The 16,030-nt window shown below is 44.8% G+C and overlaps 1 protein-coding gene across 1 annotated transcript in view; it reads left to right on the top strand.

The window, feature by feature from the left end:
- The first annotated feature begins 2,327 nt into the window (after positions 1-2,327).
- The window catches only part of LOC127578520 (uncharacterized), a 22,409-nt gene continuing 8,706 nt past the window's right edge, over positions 2,328-16,030 (top strand). The window contains exon 1 of the mRNA XM_052030660.1: positions 2,328-2,596. The gene's annotated coding sequence lies outside the window, so the exon portion shown is untranslated. The remainder of the gene's footprint in view (positions 2,597-16,030) is intronic.

Below are 16,030 nucleotides of genomic sequence, written 5' to 3'. Positions count from 1 at the left end.
CTTTTTTATTTATTCCCATTTCCCTCGGGGGGAAGTTGGGGGCGTTTGTGAACCGGTTTCCTGCGGCCGGAGCCGCTGTGCTGACTGATTTATTGATGAGAGGTAGGAGGCAGCCGCTCGGCCCTTCGGCTCCATGCCGTCCCCCGGGGGAGGGATCCCCGCAGAAGAACGAGGGGAGGGGGGATATCATTGAAAGGAAGAAGGTGGTGAGGGGGGCGGACAGGACGGCGGCTGAGAGGAGGTGTGTCCCACTGGGAGATCCAGGAGCCGGGGCACCGGTTGAGGACAGGAGGCTGCCCATTGACGGTGGGGAGGGGGTAGGAGCGGCTGATTCTGTCTGAGGGGCTCATCTGTGGGAAGCTCTGCCCCCACGGTGGTGGGGAGCAGAGGGGGTCGATATACTGGGGGCAGATACCGGCAGACTGTTGACCTGCAAGTGGGGCCGATGTTCTGGGGAAGTGGGGGGGGGGGGGGGAGTGGTGTTGGGGGCATGGTTGGACCGGCCGGGATCTTACTAAATGGTAGGGCGGGCTGGAGGGGCCGAGTGGCCTGCCCCTGTCTCTGGTGTCTGTGTGTTTACAGAGAAGGAATAAACAGCCCCTCCTTGGGTGGGCCGGCTGTACCAGTGGGTGTTGTAGGGACCGGTGCTGGGATCACAGTTACTCCCAGTCGGTGTCAACAGTTTCACTGAGGGACCAAATGTAACGTTTCCAAGTCTGTTATTGACACAAAAAGTACATTTATTTCTTGTTAATGACACAGAATTGTATAATTTCTGTTCTCTGTGTTGTCTGAATCCAACTGCCTGTGATGCTGCTGCAAGGTTTTCATTGGACCCGTGCCTCCCTGTACTTGTGCACCTGGCAATAAACTCGGCTGGACTTGACAAAACTCGGTAAGATTTAAGTGGTGATGATCATGTCAAGAGGGTTCAGGATTATGTAGGCAAGCTGAGTGAGCGGGAACAACAGGTCAGCTGGAGTCTAATGTGTAAAATGTGAGGTTACCCACTTCTGGAGAAGGGACAGAAATGCTGAGTGTGTTTAAATGGTGAGGGACTGAGATGCAGTGGGTAGTGAGGGAGGTGAGGGCTATATTGTACTTATTGCAAGAGTTACTGGATATGAGTGAAAATAACCTCGCACTATTATTTTGGGCTTTGATGAGATTGCACCTGGAAAATTGTGTAAAATGTTGCTCTCCTTGTCTAAGAAGGGTTATATAGTGCAAAAATCAAACTGTTGGATAAGCACAGCGAGTCAGACAGTATCAGTGCAGGGAAATGGACAGTTCACGTTTGGGATCGAGATCCTTCATCTGGACTGAAAGTAGAGTGGAGATAGTCAGTATAAAAAGTTGAGGGAAGGTGTGTGGCAAGAGCTGGGAGGCGATAGATGGATCCAGGTGAAGAAGGGTGGTGGGCAGATGGAGGAGGGGGTGGATATAATGACAAGAGGCTGGGAGGTGATAGGTGCGGGCAACCGCGGGTTGCAGAAGATGGAAATTAATTGCATGGTAATATAGCAAAAACATTTGAGTATTTATTATAGAGAGTGCAGTGAAGATTCACCATGCTGATCCCTGAAGTGGTGGGTTCGTCATATGATGAACAATCAAATGCGATAACCCTTTCATTTCGTGTTTAGAAGACCGAGGGGTGAACTCATTGAAATGCACAACATCATTAACGGATTCGACAGGTTGAACCAGGGGTCACAGGCTCAGAAAAACGGGTGAACTCTTTGGGACTGAGATGAGGGGAAATGTCTTCACTCTGAGGGTGGTGAATCTTTGGAAATCCCCATCACAGAGGGCTGTGAAATCTCGGAATCAAAAAATAGAGATCGGTAGATCTGTGGAGACTGAAGGAATGGAGGAAATGAGGATCGGGCAGAAATATGTGGCTGAGATGGGAGAGCAGCTGCGATCTTCTTGGTGGTTCGAGGGGCTGAATGGCCAACTTCTGCTGTTTCTCACTTTATGATGTTTCGGTGTTCTTGTTCAGTGAGGCAAACAGGAATGCAAACAGAAATTAGGGTTCATAAATATCGAAGTGATTAGAATTAAATCAGCATATTTCCACTGTGGGTGTGAAGTGTGTGTCGGGCTGGGATAGGGATCGAGCCTGTGACTCTGCAACTGGGGGGTGGGGGGACGGTGACGGGGCAGATTCGGATCACAAAAGGCGGCAGTCGGGCAGTGTGGGTGGGGCGAGGAGTAGAGTCACCGGCTCAGGTCAGAGACCTTCCGCAGGTCACGTGGCCTGTTTCGCCCTTCCCATTTTACCGCCGATTTCCAGCATCTGCGGGTTTGTTTTCGAGGCCGCGTCCTTGAATTGATGTTGCAGCGAACACAGTGCGCATGCTCACAGTCTCCGGATGGGCGCAGTTTCTTTCCCGATGCAAGAGATTCTTTCCCGATCTGTGTTGAAGCGGCTTTGCGGGGCTGGGAATGGAAGAAGGCCTACGGGCGGGCAAGTTCTGATGTTCGGCGGTGACTCCGGTTAAATTTTCCGAAGAGGCGGCCTGGCCTCCCGCCACCTACGCAGAACCTGCTGGGGTCGGGCCTGGGTGGTGGGGCCTTCACAGGGAGCCGGGTGAGATCAGCCGTCGCTAGACCCCTAGTGTTCCGGTCATGGGAGCGCGGTGAGGGTGGTAACGCCAGGATAACACTCATTCATCCGGTTGTATTTGGGGGCAGTTGTATCTAGGATGCAGGAAGCGGCCATTCGGCCCATTGTGTCCATGAAGAAAGAGAAGGTTAAACCGAGTAATCGCACTTCTGGGCACAGCTCCACGTGTATGACTGTCTTCCTCCTTCGCCCTTTCAGGCAAGGCGGTGAGATTCAGATCTGTCCCATCCTCTCGTTATGGATGCGGGGGCCGGCAGTTCAGTTTTTGATCTCCTCTCCGCTCCTACCAACTGCCGAAGTACAACCTATGATTCCTAGTATAGGACCCGATTACGACGAGAAATTGGCCTTTCCGTTTGTCTGGGCACTACAAAAAATTGTACACTTCAATTGTCTCCCTTCAGAGGTTACAAAGCAAGCAACCCAGGCTGTCTAATCTTTCCACATAATTATTTTTATCATTTGTTCTAGCCTTGTTTTGGGAGCTTTTTACATCGTAGTTATGTACTAATAATTCAGCATGTGTGTATTGCTGCAAGGCTGTCAGTGATTCTCCCTGAGCTGGTTTTGTGAACTGCCAATTCCAATCATGTGGTAATGATGCTGTTTAAGGAGGGAGTTCAAAACTTTGACCCCAAAATGCAGAAGGAACAGCAATAGGGCTGGATGGTGTGCAACCTGGAGAGAAATTGCGGGTTGTGACGCCCGTGGACTTGCTGCCATTGTCATCCCTGTAAAGTAGTATCAAAACTTTTCTACTTTCATACTCCACATCCTTGTGACAGTGGTGAATGTTATATGAACCTTCCTAATTACTTGTTGAATATACATACTAGCTTTGTCTTTTAGTCACAAGGAACCTGGGTGTCTTTACACTACAACACTGTACTCTCACAGCATGTAGAGACTTTCTCTTCCAAAGTGGATAACCTCACATTTTTCCCACAGTATATTCCAAGTGTCGATGTCTTGACCTCTCTATTATGCCTTGCAGATTCTTTGTGTCCTCCTCACGAATTGCTAAACCACCTTTTTTTTGTGTCAGCAAATTTGTCCACAGTACTTTCATCCCTTCATCCAAATGATTAACATAGATTGTAAGTAGCTGAGGTCTAGCACTGATCCCTGTGGCACTCAACTAGTTACTGATAGCTAATCCAAACATGACCCGTTTATCCCATTGGCTGATGGGCTGCCTTGTCCTCGGTATGTGTTGAACTTGGAAGTTGCACTCATCCAGGCAAGTGGAGTGTCTTACATCAGGTTCCTGGCTTGTGTTCTTGTGGACGATGGGAAAGTGTTGGTGTGTTAGGAGGTGAGTTCTTCACTGCAGGATGCTCAGCCCTCTACCTGTTCTTGTAATCACAACAATGGGTCTGGTTCAGTTTTTCTTCAGTACTGACCCCTGGCTGTTGATGGTGGGTGCTTTGTGATGGCAAGTGTTGGTAGTTTGACTCTTGCTGGAGATCATTATCTGAAACTTGTTTGAATGTTACTCACAAATGCCTGTGCCTAAATGTTACCTTGATTTGTCCTCATTACTAAGAACTCTCATTATTTCTCTCTCGTACCTGTCTACCACTGTGCTACCACCACTGGTGGGTTTGTGGCTCAAACCCCCTGATGTCTGAAGGGAAGATTTTAAAGGGTTGAAGACGAGAGAGACTGCAGAAGCTGGAATCTGCAGAAAAAAAAAGCACTGGAAAAATCCAGCAGGTCAAGGAGCATCTGTGGAGGCAAAAGGTGTAAGTTGATGAGTTAGGTCGTGGCCCTGCATCAGAACTGAGAGGAAAGTTTACCAGCACAGAGCAGTATGAGGGTGTGGTATGGAAGCTGGTAGGTGACAGCTGGAGCCCAATGGGGAAGGGATGATGTGCAGATGGAACCAGGAAGGGGAGGGAATGAAAAAGGAAATATTGATATTTCCAGTTTCTGGTAACCCTCACCCCGGTGTTCTCTTCCCACACTTGGTCACCTGTTTACCTAGTTTGCTTTTACCTTTTATTTACCTTTCCCAACGCCTCTTTCCCACCTCCCCCCCCCCCCCCCCCCCCCCACCTGGTTCCATCTGCCCAATCCCTGCTCATCTGGTTCCACCGATCATTTTCCAGCCTCTGTGCCACCACCCCACTGCTATATATTGGCGATCTTTCTTCTTCCCTTCATCCCGATATAGGGTTTGACCTGAAATGTTGTCTTTCACCTCCACAGATGCTTCTTGACTCACTGAGTTCTTTCAGAAATCTGTTTTTTGTTACAGGACTGTGCTGGAGCTAATTAGGCCAATTTTAGTTCTTTGTTTTAAGAATATTTTAATAGCATTTTTATGAGTTAGTTGGACAAAGAAGGAAACTTCCTGGATTTCATAATTGAATTCATTATGTGATTTTATTTTTTAATATCCCCGCAATGAATGTTTGGAGCAGACAAGTCATTTCGAGCAATGTGTTTTGATTTTAGATCTGCGTCTGTAGATTTTGCATTGCTGAATGTTCTGTAAAGCTGGAACTACTTGTGCCTTTATTGAATGCACAAAGAGGCAGGATAAAAACAACCATTGGAATCTTAGTTGCACTGTTACAAAATGGCTGAATGTTCAATGTTAATCTTTGTCATAAAGAAACTCAGAGCATGTGATTTTGTTGTTTTCGTTTTCAGTTTTTTGCCTTGGTTGAGTTGTTGAGCAAACATTTTTGCTCTGGGCTCAGATATTTGGGTCTGGAGTTCTTTTGGAAGCCATCAGTGCTACTCTGGGGAGAGAATGAGTTCCCATTCAGTCCTTCATTGGAAGATGCTGTGAATAAATGAGCTGTTTGGTGTTTGCAGCATTAATTATATACCTGGGGTTCAGTATTTGAACCATGTTTGGAAATTCCCCCTCACTGTCACCCATCTGTCAGCCAGTGGAAATCAAAGGGAAACTAAAGATGTGGATATCTGAAGTGAAAACCAGAAATGTTTGAAGCTATTTTCTTCACCTACTGAGTGTCTCTTGCATTTGTAGATTTTACTTCATTACCTTGGAATGCTTTAAGTCTCCTGGGAAATGGACTTGTGTAGAAGCGCTCATTTTGTGACAGGTACTGAGGCAGTAAAGAAACGACAGCTTTTCCCACTAAATTATCCTGCCACCAAATTGCATGTTATTCCTGGATATGTAGGCATTATCGTTGTTGCTTAGAAGGTTCACAAGAATGATCCCAGGAATGAAAGGCTTAATGTATGAAGAGCATTTGATGGCTCTGGACCTGTACTTGATGGAGTTCAGATGAATTGTGGGGGGGAAATCTTATTTAAACCTACCAAATACTGGAAACCCTGGATAGTTTCTGTGGAGAAGATGGTTCATGAAGAGAATCTTGGATCCAAGGGCATAGCCTCAGAATAAAGGAACTCCCCTTTAAAGCTGAGATGAGGAGGAATTTCTCAAGCAAAGGGTGGTCAGTCTATGGAATTCATTGCCACAGAGGGTAGTGGAGGCCACATCATTAGGTGTATTTATGGCAGAGATTGATAGGTTCTTGATTGGTAAGGAACTTAAGGGTTGCAGGGAGCAGGTGTGTGAATGGGGTTGAACAAAAATCAGCAGTGATTGAATGGCGAAGCAGACTTGATAGGCCAAATGGCCTAATTCTGCTCCTATGTCTTATTGTGAACGGAACAGTGACTCTTTCATATCCCATGTAAGCTGTTTTGAAATGAGAAGGACAATTTTGTATTTGTTCACTGAGATCACATTATGTTTGCAGTCAACATTTAAATTTCAGTGAGTTTTGTGTTTAGGGACGTAATTGAGAAATGTTTTCTCCTTTGTATTGTTAACCTGCTTCAATATCTGTCCTGTTAAAATTAGACCTGTGATGAAGGACTGATTGGGGGAAGAAAGGCCACAGCTGGAAGTAAACAATGACAAAAGACTCAGGAACAGCAACAAGTGAACCAGACCCAGTACTGAGAGCACCAACTGGAGGGAACTTTTTTTGACTCAGTTTCCATTGATTCAGTTGGGAGAAAATGTGGTGAGTCTCATTTACTCAGACACGGGTCCTTTTAAATGTTACATATCTGTACAAAGGAAGGCAGAAATAGTTGGTGAGACTGAATGTGCTCAGAAGAGTCAAGTTATGCCTTTGGCAGATCCATTTTCAATCTCTCCAGGTGTGGTAATGTGCTGTCAGCAGCCCACCCCTAAAAACACCCTCATTCCCTCATTTCAATGCGTTGCATCTTTTGAAGTAGTTTTGGTCAGTTGTTCTGGTATTTCCTGTATTATATCACAGCCATCTCAGATTGCTTTGAAAATTCTCCCCACTTTAAGATGCCACAAGTGCAGTCATACTGTCCTAATTACAAAAATAAGGAATTACCATGAATTGCAACAACTTGTCATTGATTCCTCTGGCTACTGCAAGCTGCAAGTATATGTTATTTTAATGTTTGTCATTAGCTGTGGCAGTTTGCAATATATTCCACAGGAAGTACCTCCTCATACAGAATCATACATCCTTTCAACAGGAGCTCACTAATGTGGGACTGAGCTGTATTTGTCTGAGTGGTTGGAAATAACCTGCACATGGAAGTGGAAGCTGGTGGAGTCTTTTGGTCACTTTACTTTCCCAAGTTGTCTGTTGCAGGCAGGTTGTACTCTTGCTGCTGACCATGATGTTTTTGGGCCTTTCAGTGAGGGGGTGAGGAATAACTGAGGGGGGAGAAGCCCTTCCTGAGGTACAAACACAGGGTGTAAATGATTTGTTGCAAGCCCATCTGTACAGGTGGATAAGAAGGATCCCAATGCTTTAGTGGAGGAAGACCTGGGGACTAAACCTTGTCTGTTCACATTGTTCCATTTTTCTTCGAGTTCTCAATGTTAGTGCTCATCTCGTATGGATATTTTCTTGCCCAATCTTACAAACCTGTTGAAGAACACTGAACGGTGGAGCACATATGATGGGTGCAAGTTAATGGTTCACAGATAAAATTTGGGCGGCTGGCTCAGAAACACTGTCTGTGGGTAATGGACAATGCCATACGAAGAGTGTTCACAATCTCCAGTGTGCACTGTCCACTGATCTCTCTTCCCACAGGCTGCCTGTATAGAATCACACAAGAAGTGTATCCCCAGTGTGCAGTGGCTGCTTGTCATCCCGAAATTAATTTTCCCCTTCTGTCCGCTGTAAGTAACACAGTGCCACAAGGTCGATTCGAACAAATACCTTTATTAGCAGTGCACCGCTAGGAGAATTCTCTTCAGCACTCACTAAGAGTCGCTTCCCAAGTTCTCCCCGCACAAAGGGCAGACAGACATTTATACAGGAATTGTCACGCACATCCCATGCAAACGGCGCCGCGAGTTTAGGTCAAGCTATAGAGATCCCGAGACAGCTATCACACCTCTTGTCTTAGTATAATTGAGTTATAATCAAGGCATTCAAAGGCAGGTATCACCCTTCATTGTTCAGACCAAGCTTTCACCTCGATGTTAATTACACCCAGTATCGCCACCGTCTGACATATTGGAATGGTCCGTTACCCGAAACAAAGGCAGTTAACATACTTAATGTTCCAACCTAACTAGTGGGTCAGCAGCTTGCTAGTCCTTGCTAGAGAGATAGATATATATATATTGTTTACCAGTTATAGGTATGGTTGCAATTCTTAACCCTTCAATTCCTCATGCTGACCTGTCTCCCCACAGACTGCCTGTGGTTACTCGACATAATACGATGGGGAAAGTGTCCCCAATCCCCAGTACGCACCATCTCCCCACAGACTACTGGTGGTTAATGGAGAGAATATCACAGGGAAAGTGCTCCCATCTGCAATGTGGTGTCTGTTGGACATTCTCTGCACAGGCAGATGACTGAGAGAAGCTGACTCTATACTAACTGTAACATTGAATTCTGGCATCTTTGGACATTGATACTGAACAGAAGACTGAAGGAATGTGGTGTTGCGATGTTTGCTCCAGATGGGTTTGTTTGCAGCAGAGGCTTCCAAGGAGATGTATTTCAGAGAATAAGGTCTTCATTTAGGCTGATGGAGCATCCACAGCTTTTTACAGATAATGGAACATTGAAATGTGGTCACTGTTGTCATGTGGAAGCAAAGCAGCTCAGTTGTGCTCAGCAGGATCCCATAGAGCAGGGTGGTAATATCTGGATAATCAGTTTCTAAGTGGTTGTTTAATTTTCTGCCTTCATTGTCACTGCCATGTCCTTGTGATGTGAGTAACCTACTGCTTTCAGCACCTGCAGTGCTTCTGCTAAAGCTACTCTTACAGAGCTGCTGGGAAGGGAGTTCCAGAAGTTGGACCAAGTGATGATGAAAGAATAGAAAAGTACTTCCACATGACATGTGAATTGGAGGGGAACCTGCAGCTGGTATTATTGATATGCACCTGTTGTCTTTGTTGGTCTTGGTGCTGGAGGTCAGATGTTTGGTCGAAGTTGTCTGAATAACTGCAGTGCATTTAACAGATGAGATATCCTGCATCCACACTGTGCTGATGGTGGATAGATTGACGTTATGGCTTGGGATGGGGTGCCGATCAGAGCTGTACATCCAGGGACGTGGAAATTTTTTGATCACAGTCCTGACTGTGACTTGTAGATTGTCATGAATATTTGTGGTGCTAGGAAGAGAGTCTCTCGCCATAGAATACCCAATCTCTGATCTTCCCTTGTAACTTACATTTTATGTTGCTGTTCCATTTGTGTTCTTTGTCAGTGGTGACCCCTGGAGTATTGATGGTGTGTAATTTGGTGATAGTACCATTGAATGTCGAACTTAAACATTTCTTATTTCGAGATGGTTATTGCATGGCACTATTGTTGCAGAATGTTACTTGCATCTTAGCCCATGTATGTAAGCTATCTGGGCCTTTCTGTAGGCATTGAATGCCTTCTTTATTGTGTTCTCAATGGAATTGAACCTTTTTCATCTCCAAAACCTTCTGCTCCCCTTCTGTCCCTCCATATGCCACATTTTCTCTTTCATTCTGTCAATCTCACTTCTGTTTTCTCATTGAATGACTCTTTTAAATGCAAAAATGATGACTACCCTCCATGGCAGCATCAGTTTTCTGAACGAGAATCTCGTGTATTTGTTCTTGGACGATGTTCACTGATAGTGTTTCCCATGGCATCACGACAATGAGAGGTTGATGTGGGAACGTGCCTTCCTTACGTTCCTACTTCTGCTTAATTGCAGGTTCATAGGTTCTGACAATATAATTAGTGGAAAAGTACTTAATGAGGCCAGGTGTATGCAAGTAAAACTTATTAGTTGGCTCAACGGTAAACCAATTAATGTTTAATTAACAATATTTTCATCCAGCTTTGGAAATAAAGTTTGCCAGGGCTGGGGTGGGGATCTAACCAGTAACTATGGGACATGGGCCCCTCCCTAAGCTGATCCCTCTATGGGGAGAGGGCGATAGATGCAAAATAGTCTCCAGCTGATAGAACTGCCTGCCCCCATTCCCTGTCTCTCGCCAACCAGCACGTGGCCCAGCCCACCACTGCCCACATGCACACTCTCTTATCTTGATTCACACAGGCACTGCTCGACTTGTGCTGAGGCGGGCTAATGACCTTCTGTGTGCTTATCAGCAGTCTCATGACCCACCATACAGCAACAAAGGATGTGTGAACTGCTGAGCTGCTATTGGTGCCAGCAGATGTCAGTCTCCTGGTGAAGCCTTTTCCCTGCTCACCTCCACTCAGCCCCATTTGCAGCCACCAGTTAGTATCTGTAGTTTGTTTATTATTGTCACATGTACCAAGGTAGAGTGAAAAGTATTTTTGTTTCATGCCATGTAGACTGATCATGCCATACATAAGAGGTAGTAAAAGAAAACAGAACGTTGAATATAGTGTTGCAGTTATGAGATAGTTCAGTGCAAAATACCTGGGCGGGTCGTGGGTAAAATTTCGCCACCACCCATCAGCATCTCCCCAGGGGTCACATGCTGGTGCAGAGAGCAGCCCCAGTGGATTTATGGCGCCCCAGTCCTCGAGCCTCTCATTTTCAGTGGCTGTTTCCACACATTCTCCTTCAGTCGCTGTTGTCCAGAATGGGAGAAGTGCTGGAGGGGAAAAGAGAAGGGCTGTGGGGAAAGGTGGTGGGGATGCAGTTATTGGGCTTGCTGTTGGAGGTGCCGATACTAATTCATTGAGAAGAACAGCTTCAACTATGCCTTAAGAAGTCTGTGACAAATTCAATGCAAACAACATCTATAGAGACACAAAAAAATTCTGCGGATACTGGAATCTGGAACAATGCACAAAGTGCTGGAAGAACTTAGCGGGTCAGGCAGTATCTATGGAGGGAAATAAACAGTCGACATTTTGGGTCGAGATCTTTTGTCAGGACTCATCAGAGAGAGATGTGGAATCTGTTCAGTGGAGATGAGAAATATTGAGCATGGGGCTGGGATGTTGGCCCCTTACAAGAGCTGCACTGTGGGACATGGTTCAACTTTTTAAACTTGGCTTGTTGGAAATGTCTTGGTGAATCATGGACAATTTTAATTACCTTAAAGATTTGACAAATTAAATTGGCAATGGTAGACATGGAGAAGTTCACTGAATGTATTAAGCATGGTTTCTTTGAGCAAAATGTTGTAGAACAAACAAAGCAGCAGTGATTTTTTGCATCTCAGATGTGTAACAAGACAGCATTAATTTCTGATCTCTTAATAAAGGATCCCTGGGAAATTCAGGCTAAGCCCAAGAAACTTTGGTCTGATACTTGTGCCCTAAATTGGAAGGAAGACATTTGCAATGGTATGGGGCAGAGTTGACCACAGTGAACTGGGGATATAGATTAAAGGTTAAGTTGGTAGATCAGTAGTGGTGGACATTTAAGTAAACTGTTCATATATCTCAGCAAAGAAATATTTTGGTGAAAAAGAAAAGCTGCATTAGAAGGATTCAGCTTATGTGGTTAATTAAAGAAGTTATCCAATTGGAAGGAAAGGTGTTAAGTTGTGAAGATCAGTGGAAGGCCAGAGATTTGGGAAAAACTTCATTACGCAGCAAAGGATGACAAAAATGGAAAGAAGGAGCTGATAGTGTACGAGAGTAAACTGCAAAATGATATTAAAATTGTCAGTGAGTATCCAAAGGAAGAGAATAGCTAAAGTAGACTTTGGCCTCTTAAGGAATGAGACTGGTTAATTAGTGCTGTTAAAGAGAGAATTGGCCAAGATATTTGTTCTGAAATGATGGTCTTGGTAGTAGACACTAAAATATCTTTATACTAATTGATAGTCAAGCTCCAAGAGAACTCACACAAATGTTGATGTCTTTTACAATTAATATGGAGCCTTGGTGAGAGAGTATTGTGCAGACTTTTGGTCTGCTCCCCTTAAATTGATGCTTGCAACATGGAGTGGATGAAGTTCCAGTAGAGAAACAATTCAACAGCCTAATCCAATCCTCCAGTCACAGCTTTTTTTTACACATCTAGCTGTATGTCCATGTGTCTCTGCAGCTCTTTGAGTGGTGAATTAGAAGCTGTACCACCCTTCAGATGGAAAAATAAGATTCCTCATCTTCTGTTTAATCCTTCCACTAATTCTTTAAACCTGTGTCTGCTGTTTGACCCTACTACTAAGTGAAGTATGCCCCTCCTATTTACTGTCTGGTAATGTCAGAATTCATATAGTTCCATCAAGTCTCCCCTGCATTTCCAAAGAAAACACCCCAGTTTACTTAACTTCTTATAGTTAAAATGTTTATCCTTTGAACAATATCAGAACATATATGCCTTGGATCTTTTTAACCTTGTATCTGGGAGTTTGTACAGTATGTAGGAATGTTTAGAGATGTGTGTGTCACCAGTAAGGGTGGCATTTATTCTGCGAGCAGGTATTGTAAGCTGCCAACTCAGAGTCATCGAGTGATACAGCACGGGAAACAGGCCCTTAGGCCCAACGTCTGACCTGGATTCCACACAAATGTATCCCCTTTGGTCTTTGAGGGGCCCTATTCTCCCTCCAGTTACTCTTTTTCCCCTTACTATAAAATCTCTTCAGATTTTCCTTAATCTTCTCTGCCAAAGCTATCTCATGTGACATTTTGCCCTCCTGATTTCCTCCTTGAGTACACTTTTGCATCCCCTCTCCTCCTCCAGGGATTCACTTGATCCCAGCTGCCTGTACCCGACTCATGCCTCCTTTTTACTGGCTGGAGCCACAACATCCCTCGTCATCAGGGTTCCATACTCCTGCTAGTCTTGCCCTTCACGCGAACATGCAGATCTTGAGCTCTCACTGTCACACCTTTAACAGCCTCCCACATGCTTGTGGTCCTATTGCCTGCAAACAACCTGCTCCAATCAACCTTTGCAAGCTCCTGTCTCATACCGTCAAAATTCACCTTGCCCCAATTTAGAACTTGAACCTGTGGACCAATTCTGTCCCTTTTCATAACTATCTTAAAAACTAGTGGAACTATGGTCACTGGTCCCACAATGCTTCCCCACTGTCACCTCAGTCAGTTGCCCCGCCCTATTACCCAATTGTAGGTCGGGCTTTGCCCTCTCCTTAGTAGGGTCCTTTACATATTGCTCGAGGAAACTTGCTGAACGCACTTCACACATTCCACCTCATCCAAGCCATTGACAGTATGGCAGTCCCAGTCTCTGTCAAAAAGTTAAAATCCCCAATTATGACTACCCTATTATTCTTACAACTTTGCACAATCTCCAATCAGTATAAACCACGTGAGAAAGATACTGTTTGAGAAGGTGGTTCAGGATTTGGACCTGGCGATGTGGAAGGTAAGGCGAAATATTTAAGTGGTGTTTGATCCAGAGGTGCTTCCATGCACTCCTTGGTGGCAGAGGTTGTGGGTTTTAGAGATGCTGTTTTAATCGAGCTAACAAATAAATGCAGTGTATTTTGTAGCTGCCAAAGACCACAGCCACATTGTGCCTTTGGTGGGGTATGAATATTTAGGGTGAACGTAAACAGGAATCGGAGTATGACAGCTGGCCCCTTGAATCTGTTCTGCCATTTAATAAAATCACAATTGATAAATCTTGGCCTCACCAGTACTTTCTTGCTCTCTTCCCTTGATTCCTCCATACTTCCAGCATCTCGCAATCTCTGCCTTGAATGTATTCAGAGTCTTCGTGTCCACAGCTCTCTAGGGGAGAGAATTCCAAAGAGTCACAATCCTCGGAAGAAATTCATCCTCATCTGTTTTAAATGGGGAAACACTTTATTCTGGAACTGTGTTCCTTTACTTTAGATACTCCCATGGGAGAAATATCCTCTTAGCATCCGCATTCAGTCTGCCTCAATATATTTTGGACCAATTATTTAAGAACAGATACACTGGCATTGGAAGCAGTCCAAAAGAGATTCACTAGGCTCATTTCAGGGATGAGATCTTTGTCCTATAATGAGTAGCTAAAGAAAAAAGATCTATATCTTTTGGAGTTTTGAGAAATGAGGGATAATTTCTTTGAAACATAACATCCTAAGGGAGCATGACAGAGTGTAGAATGGTGCACAACACAGGAACAGGTCCTTCAGCCCACGATGTGTCCAAATACTTTAATGCATAAATAAAGTAATCCACAGTGTCCATACCTCACCATTTGCTGCACATTCATGTGCCTCTCTTAAGAGTCTCTTAAACACCACTATCGTATTTGCCTCCCCTCTCACACCTGGCAGTGCATTCCAGAGACCCACCACTGTGTGTGTGTGTGTGTGTGTGTGTGTGTGTGTGTGTGTGTGAAATAATTAAATTTTGACCCACGTATATTGTTTGAACTTAACCCCTCACTTTAAATGCATGGCCTCTAGAGTGAGACATTTTGACCCTGGGGAAAAGATACTTGTTATCTACTTTATCTATACCTATTAAAATCTTATAAACTTCTATCAGGTCTCCCCTCAGCCTCTGCCAGTTCAGAGAAAACAACCCAGGTTTGTCCAGACTCTCCTTGGAGCAGTTGTGCTCTAATCCAGGCAGCATCCTGGTAAACTTCTTCTGCACCCCCTCCAAAGCCTCCACATCCTACCAAAGATAGGGTGACCAGAACTGAATGCAGCACTCCAAATGTGGTGTAACTAGAGTTTTATATCTTCCTGACTCTCGAACTTAGTGCCTTGACTAATAAAGTCAAGCATGCCATATGCTTTTTTTTACCAACCTGTGCAGCCACTTTCAGCAAGCTATGGACTTGAACCCAAGATCCCTCTGTACATCAACACTGTTGCATTACTGTGTCTTCCATCAGCTGTGTACTGTCCCTTTACTTTTGGTCTCCCAAAGTGCAACACCTTACACTTGGTTGGATTAAACTCCATCTGCCATTTCTCAGCCCATATCTGCAACTGGTCTATATTCCACTGTATCCTCTGGCACTCTTCTCCACTGTCCACAAAGCCACCAATCTTTGTTTCGTCTCTGAACTTACTAACCCACCCATCCACGTTTTCTTCAAAGTAATTTATATATATCACAGACAGCAGAGGTCCCAGTATGGATTCTTTTGGAACACCACTAGTCACGGACCCCCTACCAAAATAAGTCCCATTGACCACTACCCTTTGTCTTCTAAGGGCAAGCCAATTCCGAATCCAAACAACCAAGTCACTGTGGATCCCATGCATTCTAATCTTCTGGATGAGCCTACTTTGAGGGACCTTGTCAAATGTCTTGCTAATGGCTCGCTCCACATTGGTCTTGCTATCTTCCACATCCTTCTCCTTGGTAAATACTGACACAACTACACACTTTGGACCTCATCCACACCCTCTTCCTCCAAGCACATGTTTCCTCCTTTATCCTTGAATTGTCCTATTGTGTGTGTGTGTGTGTGTGTGTGTGTGTGTGTGTGTGTGTGTGTGTGTGTGTGTGTGTGGAATGCCCTGGGATTATATTTATCCTGACTTGCTAAGGACTATTATAGCCCCTCCTGGCTTTCCTAATCCCCTTCTAGAGTTCTTGTCGAGGTTCTTTATAATCTTTAAGAGATCTGTTGATTTTTTTGCTTCCGAAACCTTGCATATGCTGTTTTTCTTGTCTAAATTCAGCACCTCTCTCATCATGCAAGGTTCTCTTACCTGGTCATCCTTGCCCTTCCTTCTTCCGGAGGGTGAGACAGGGGCCTGGAACGTGCCTGGCCTGTTCTCTGTGCAGTTAGTCTATAAACACCCTCCACATGTCACATATGTACTTGCCCAAAAATAGCTGTCCCCAATTAACTCCCTTGTTCCTGCCAAATACTCTCATAGTTTGCCCTGCCCCAGTTTAATACTCTCCCTCAAGGTCCACACTTAACCTTATTCATATCTATATTAAAACATAAGGAGTTGTGATCGTTGTCCCCTGAATATCCTCCCACTGAAAGGTCAGTCACATGGCCTGCCTCATC

The sequence above is a fragment of the Pristis pectinata genome, chromosome 15 (genome assembly GCF_009764475.1).
Source record: "Pristis pectinata isolate sPriPec2 chromosome 15, sPriPec2.1.pri, whole genome shotgun sequence".
Taxonomy (NCBI): domain Eukaryota; kingdom Metazoa; phylum Chordata; class Chondrichthyes; order Rhinopristiformes; family Pristidae; genus Pristis; species Pristis pectinata.
The sequence above is the reverse complement of the archived record's forward strand: the minus strand, read 5'-3'. Positions and strand labels throughout refer to the sequence as shown.